A 7,023-nucleotide genomic window follows, 5' to 3' on the forward strand; every position below is an offset into this window, starting at 1 on the left:
ACCAATCCAAGCAATGACAACACTGCACTGATTTCACAGAATGGATCGAAAAAGGCTACCTCTGGGTCAACCACTACTGTGCATTACACTAGCTCAAGCTCCTCATCGCCTGCAGCAAAAATCGCCACACCTTCTTCAGCAAAATCTGAGCTCATCGCCTTCTTTTCTCAGCAATCGAAAGAAAATCTGGAGGTCGCTGCTTCTGTGATAAATTGTTTGAATGCTTTTGTTGCAGGTAAAATACAACCTCCAAGCTGGTCGTTGAATGATCTATTTCAGTATCATCCTGAAGATGTGGAGGAGATGGACATCACCTGGCAAATGGCAATGGCAGCATTCAGAGCACAAAGATTTGCACAAAAGACTGGCAGAAATAGATGGGGCTCTTCTTTCTCAAACTCTGCAAATGTTCCAATGAAGTTACGCTGCTACAACTGCCATGAGAAAGGTCAATTGGCAAGAAACTATCCTAAGCCCAAAAACAACAACAAAGACTTTACTCCTGCGCATCCTGCTCCTCCAAACCCTGAAAGGGCTCTTGTGACGACAAACGATTCAGCTGTTGCTGGTGAAGGAACTCAGAGTTCAGCCCTTGCTGTTCAACCAAGTGCTGATTTCAATTGGGATGATGAAATTCAACGTCTGAACATCTCTCAACCAGAAATCCAGAGTGCTGCTCAAAACATAGCATTCATGACTTCAGAGGAAAAGGACTCTTCGCCAGATGCTGAGCCTCAAGCTGAGAACTTTGCATTCATGACCAAAATCCTGTCAGCTCCTGTTCATGGACTCACTGCTGAAGAGGTACGTTCTATTTTCTGTACTACTGAATGCAGAGAAAGAGTTGAGGCTTATAGAATACATAATGCTGAACTTATTCAAGATTATCAAGATCTTAAGAATAAAAACTTTACTTTGGCCAAAAATGAAAAACTTTACAAAGAAAAAATTGAGGCCCAAAGAAAAGATATAGTTCAGCTAAAAGAAGACCTCAGTGCTAAAAACTGTAATTTCCTAGATGCTCTAGCCACAATTAGCGACCTGACCAAAGAATTAGAGGACTTGAAAGTCAAATATCAGATAAATGAAATCAATATTAAAAAATTTGACACCTCTAGTAATTTGGTCAAGAACATTTGTGACATACAACTAGAGTATAAAGAAAAGAAAGGGGCTGGATTGGGATACACAAAAACTCCTCCTCCATACAATCATAACTACACTTATATGCCTTTCACGGAAGAGGAGTTACTCAATGAGGGCAAGATGACTTACGGTCCAAAAACCGATAAGTCATCAATCAACAACAAATATGTTGATAAACAACCTGGTCATTCAATAAATTTTGTCTCAAAAGGAAATGTTGATCCTAACCAGTCGTTTGCATGTGCAGAAAAAGTTGATGTGAAATGTGAAGAGACACTTGGGGGAGAACAAGTTTTAAATTCTGATTCACAAAAACCTTGTTTTGATGAAAATAATCCTGATCTTATTTTGGGACAAAGTATTTTTAGCATGTTACTTTCTTTAGCTGGTAATGGGCCTGATGTTTTGGGCAAGACTGATGATGTTTGTGTTGAAACTGTGAACATTAATTCTGGTGATGAATTTTCTTCGGTTAATAATTGTGAATGTGATGGTTCTAATATGTCAGATGATAGTGTTGCAGGTGAGGTCCCTCAGGATACATTCAGTGAAACCACTGACACTTCTTCTCAAGAAAATCAAGAATGTCCTGATTCTTCTTCTGAATCGGTCTCAGTGGGAGTCCCTAATGCTGAATCTTGTGGGACCCCATTGGAAACCGTTGATACACATGTTGAAGAAGCATGTGTTAGTGAAATTTCAAATGCTTCTGAAATTGAAACTGAATCAAAAATCATCGACAAAGAATTAAATGGTAATTTGAACGTAAAATCTTCAACAGATGTTTTACCAAATAAAACTGATCTCAAATCGTCAGATTTTCAAGGAAAAGGTAATCACAGTAAGAAAGTCGTGTCTGAATCGCAACATACATCACATGCTTGTGAAACGTCGAATCAGGTGAACCCAGATCGCTCTAAACGAAAGTCAGCAAAAATCGCCAAACCTGAAAAGCAAAGCAGGAACGATTTTCAGAAAAACCCGAAACTCCACACATTGAAACGACAAACTTGTTTCAACTATGGAATTGCGGGACATATTGCACGAAATTGTGTCCATCCCCCAAAGAAGTCATCTGAGCATAAAGGTTTCAAAAATCAGAAGGATAGATCAAATCGAACTAGTTGTTCTAAGCCCATGAACGTCACAAAGACAGAGGCAATGAAGAATAACAGTCGAAGGACCAAGCCTTCTGATTTAGACTGGAATGCAGCCAAACGAAGAAACCAACAGAATCAAAAATTTTTTCAAAGACACAAACAAAATGTTTTTGATAATTATTGTTCTAACTGGTCCTATCAACACTGGAAACCAAAGGTAAAGGCTGCCCAGTCGAACATAAATGCAAATCCTTTTGTCAACAGAGATAAATCAAAATTTTTGAATAAAGATAATCTGATTTGGCAAAAAGTAACGTACATTGATGCATATGGAAAACCCAGATCCACTATGGGCTGGGTTCCCAAATCTAACTAATCTCGCAAATCATGCAGGAACAACTATGGAGGACTACCGTGCGCCTCTGGTACATGGATAGTGGCTGTTCCAGGCATATGACAGGGGACTTGACTCAGCTGGTAAATGTAAAAGAATTTGACGGGGGTTATGTCTCTTTTGCGGGAGGAGAATCTGGTAGAATCACACTGAAGGGAACAGTGAAAAACGGTGTCTTAAGCTTCGAAAATGTGAATTATGTTCCTGAACTGAAACACAATTTGTTGAGCATTTCGCAAATTTGTGACCGAGGAAATTCGGTGCATTTTACAAAAAAGGGATGTTACGTTTTGAAGCCAGGGATTGTCATTCCTGAAGATTGGTTCTTAATGACTGCCGAGAGAAAAGGAAATGCTTATGTCATCGATATGAACAAGAAGCCGTGTGAAGAGATCACTTGCTTGTTTTCGAAGATATCAGAACATGATGGTCTATTGTGGCATCGTCGTCTCGGGCACGTGAACATGAAAAATTTAAATCGTCTTGCCAAAGGTCAGCTGGTTCGTGATCTGCCAATCAAAGATTTTATGTTGGTAGAGAAATGTGTTGCCTGCGCTAAAGGCAAAGCTCATCGAAAGCCGCACAAGTCTAAGTCTACACCCTCAACCAAAGCCGTACTTGAGTTACTTCATATGGACCTTTTTGGGCCCGTGAATGTTTTAAGCATTGGGAAGAAGGCATATTGTCTCGTGATAGTTGATGACTATTCACGATACACCTGGGTGTATTTTCTAAGTCACAAGAGTGAGGCAGCAGTTTTGATCAAACAATTCATCACCTTGGTGGAAAATCAAGCTAGTAAAAGGGTTAAGGCAATTCGATCAGATAATGGGACAGAATTCAAAAACGTTACCATGAATTCTTTCTGTGCAGAGAAGGGAATTGATCAACAGTACAGTGCTCCTCGTACTCCACAGCAGAACGGTGTTGCTGAAAGGCGAAATCGTACTCTTATAGAGGCTGCACGTACTATGCTGGCTGACTCCAAGCTTCCTAGTTTCTTCTGGGCTGAAGCTGTTAGCACGGCCTGTTATGTCCAGAATCATGCTTTAGTAAATAAACGTCACATGAAAACTCCTTATGAGATTCTGGAAGGAAACAAACCTTCGGTTTCACACTTTCGTATCTTTGGTTGTCCATGTGTGTTATTACTAATGGACACTAATGGAAAGTTTGAAGTCAAAGGAGACGACTGTTACTTTGTTGGATATTCTAAAGGCTCAGCTTATAGAGTGTACAACAAAGTGACCAAAAAGGTCGTTGAGTCGTGCAACATTGAATGGCTAGAGGAAAACTCTACGGATGCTAGAGTCGGCCCAGATTGGTTATATGATTATGCTACTTTGTTTAAATCTTTTAACGTGTTGCCAAGTGTTTCTACAGGTGCAGGAACGTCGATGCCGCATCAACCACTGTCATTTGGTGACACTGAGGAAGAAGAACAATCCGTAAGCGAATCAAAAAACCACACTGTTGATCCCCCGGGGATAGTTTTTACTCCTCACCCTTCACCACAACAGGTGTCCCATCACTCCCCTGAAGGTGCTTCAACAAGTGGTGCTTCACCCAGTGTTTCAGGATCTTCACTGTTTCCTGATCAGATTCCGGAGGATTGTTCTGTTGTCACTCCATTCATCCATCACTCTACAGCACCTAATGAGGGAGAGTCAAGCCACACCATTTCTGCTGATCAAAATGCTGCTTCCGAAGACGAGATAGCTCCAGATATAGCCATACCTACAAGTGTCCAGCGAAATCATCCTATAGAGAATGTCATTGGTCCTGTCAACGCAGGGGTCATGACAAGGAGTCAATCTGGAGTCATCAATACTTGTTTATACTCTTGCTATCTTTCTCAGATTGAACCTAAATCCGTTGATATCGCTTTGCAGGAACCTGGATGGGTTGATGCAATGCATGAAGAATTGAACCAATTTGAGAAACTTGGAGTATGGAAACTTGTCAAGTTGCCAGAGGGAAAGCGTAAACTTGGAACAAGATGGGTTTTTCGAAACAAGCAAGATTCTGCTGGGGTCATTGTTCGCAACAAGGCAAGGCTGGTAGTTCAGGGATTTAAACAGATTGAAGGTCTGGACTATGATGAAGTATATGCTCCGGTTGCACGACTAGAAGCCATCCGGATCTTCTTAGCTTACGCGTCTTACATGGGATTCACTGTTTATCAGATGGATGTCAAAACCGCGTTTCTCTATGGAGATGTGAAGGAAGAAATTTTTGTCGAACAACCACCAGGGTTTGTGCATCCAGATTATCCTGACTACGCTTACAAGCTGGACAAGGCATTGTACGGATTACACCAAGCTCCTCGAGCCTGGTATGCCACTTTAACTGAGCATCTTCTGGCTCACGGGTATACACGTGGCACTATAGACCAGACTCTGTTTATCAAGAAGGTGGGAAGTGATCAAATCCTGGTTCAGATTTATGTCGATGATATCATTTTCGGATCTACGAGCGAGGACCTTTGCAAGGAATTCGAGAGGGTTATGAAGAAGAAGTTTGAAATGAGTGCTCTTGGAGAAATGACACTGTTTCTGGGATTGCAAGTCAAACAGAGTTCGCAAGGGATTCTTATACATCAAGGGAAGTATGTGGATGATGTACTGGCGAAATTCAAGTTTACGGATGCAAAGCCTGCAGAAACACCAATGGCAGAGAGGCCACTATTGACTGAAGATGAAGAAGGAGAGTCTGTAAATCAACGTCAATACAGGTCTATGATCGGGTCATTGATGTATCTCACAGCCAGCCGTCCGGATATCATGTTTGCTGTCTGCAACTGTGCACGCTATCAGGCTAATCCTAAAACTTCTCATCTTACTGCTGTTAAAAGGATCTTTCGGTATCTTAAAGGCCGACCTCGGTTTGGCCTGTGGTATCCGAGGGATTCCAATTTTGACTTGTTTGCTTTCTCTGACAGCAATTTTGGAGGTACTGATAGTGACAGGAAATCTACATCTGCGGGATGCCAATTCTTGGGTGATCGGCTCATCTCTTGGCAATGCAAGAAACAACAAACAGTGGCGATATCCACAGCTGAAGCTGAGTATGTTGCTGCTTCTGCTTCTTGCTCTCAAGTGGTGTGGATGCAACATCAATTGCAGGATTATGGTTTGACTTATCTTAACACTACTATTTACTGTGATAATGATGCTGCAATTCAAATTGTTCGGAATCCTGTCTTTCACTCCAAAACCAAGCACATTGATATTAAAGTCCATTTTATCCGAGACTGCTTTGACAGAGGCCTTATCACTCTTGAACAAATTGACACAGATGCAAATGCGGCCGATTTGTTCACCAAGCCTGTCAGCAGCTCGAAATTCAGAGTGCTTGTGGATTTTCTGAAAATGATCCGTTTTACTGACTGAGCATGTTTTTGTTTCGTAAGTAAATTTGTTCATAAAGTTTTTCTATTCGTAGGTAGTTTTTTTATTTATGCACAAATTTAGGGGGAGAAAAATTCAAAAAGCCAAAAACATTAAAAAATCGAAAATACAAAAACATTAAAAAAATAAAAATAAAAAAAAGAGGGAAGAAGGGGGAAAGCAAGCGTTGCAATGACTGGGAAATGAAATGAATTTTCACATTATGGTCAACGGCTGACACATGTAAGACCAGTATCGAAATAGTTTGACTCTAGTATGATGTGTTGGTAGGCTCTATCCTTAAGATTGGAAACAATAGCTGTTTCTGTTCAGAACTAAACTAGTACATGACCTCAGAAAAGAAAATCACTTGGAATTAGTTCATGTCTATTTGAATGTTTGTATGTTTTTCCCGATACACACAATTTTGATCTGATTCTGAAATCTTATCTGAAAAAGTCGTGTACCTCCTCTGCTGCATCCAGATACATGCTGACCTGGAGGTGCTAGGCAACGTCAGCTTTTGCTGCATCCAGATACATGCTGACCTAGCTGTACGTTGTCGATCTGTAGATCAATTAACACCCGAAAGAGGCCCTCTAGTGCCCAAAAGAAACCCAATAAACCTATATCAAATTGAGAAAACTCATTTGATCTGTATATTATACCATCTCTATCTAAGATCTATTCTGTTCTCTTCTAAATCTATTCCCAGTTAAGATTTCAGAAATTTGGATTGGACTTGTGAAACATGTGGTAGGGAAACTGCTTGCATGATAGAGTGAGCTGTGCATAATTCCAGGATTTGATTAGTATTTGTTTGGGTGCTCATTATTAAAAATATCAAAACATGATAAAATGAGATACAGGCAGTTATATGGAAAAGATCTAGGGAGATAAGTTTAAGAGGACAAATATACTGGCAATCGTCTAGATCATCCTCTAGTAGATCAGTGTTGATAAGTGAAGTCAAGCCCGAAACCCCGTGATTTGA

At 40.5% G+C, this 7,023-nt stretch overlaps 1 long non-coding RNA gene across 1 annotated transcript; it reads left to right on the plus strand.

The window, feature by feature from the left end:
- The first annotated feature begins 620 nt into the window (after positions 1 to 620).
- LOC110935551 lies at positions 621 to 1,559 on the plus strand. Its single transcript, XR_002589196.1, has 2 exons — positions 621 to 804; positions 1,394 to 1,559. It is a non-coding gene; the product is annotated as an uncharacterized LOC110935551 (long non-coding RNA).
- The last annotated feature ends 5,464 nt before the right edge of the window (positions 1,560 to 7,023 follow it).

This window comes from Helianthus annuus, chromosome 1 (assembly GCF_002127325.2).
Source record: "Helianthus annuus cultivar XRQ/B chromosome 1, HanXRQr2.0-SUNRISE, whole genome shotgun sequence".
In the NCBI taxonomy this organism is placed as follows: domain Eukaryota; kingdom Viridiplantae; phylum Streptophyta; class Magnoliopsida; order Asterales; family Asteraceae; genus Helianthus; species Helianthus annuus.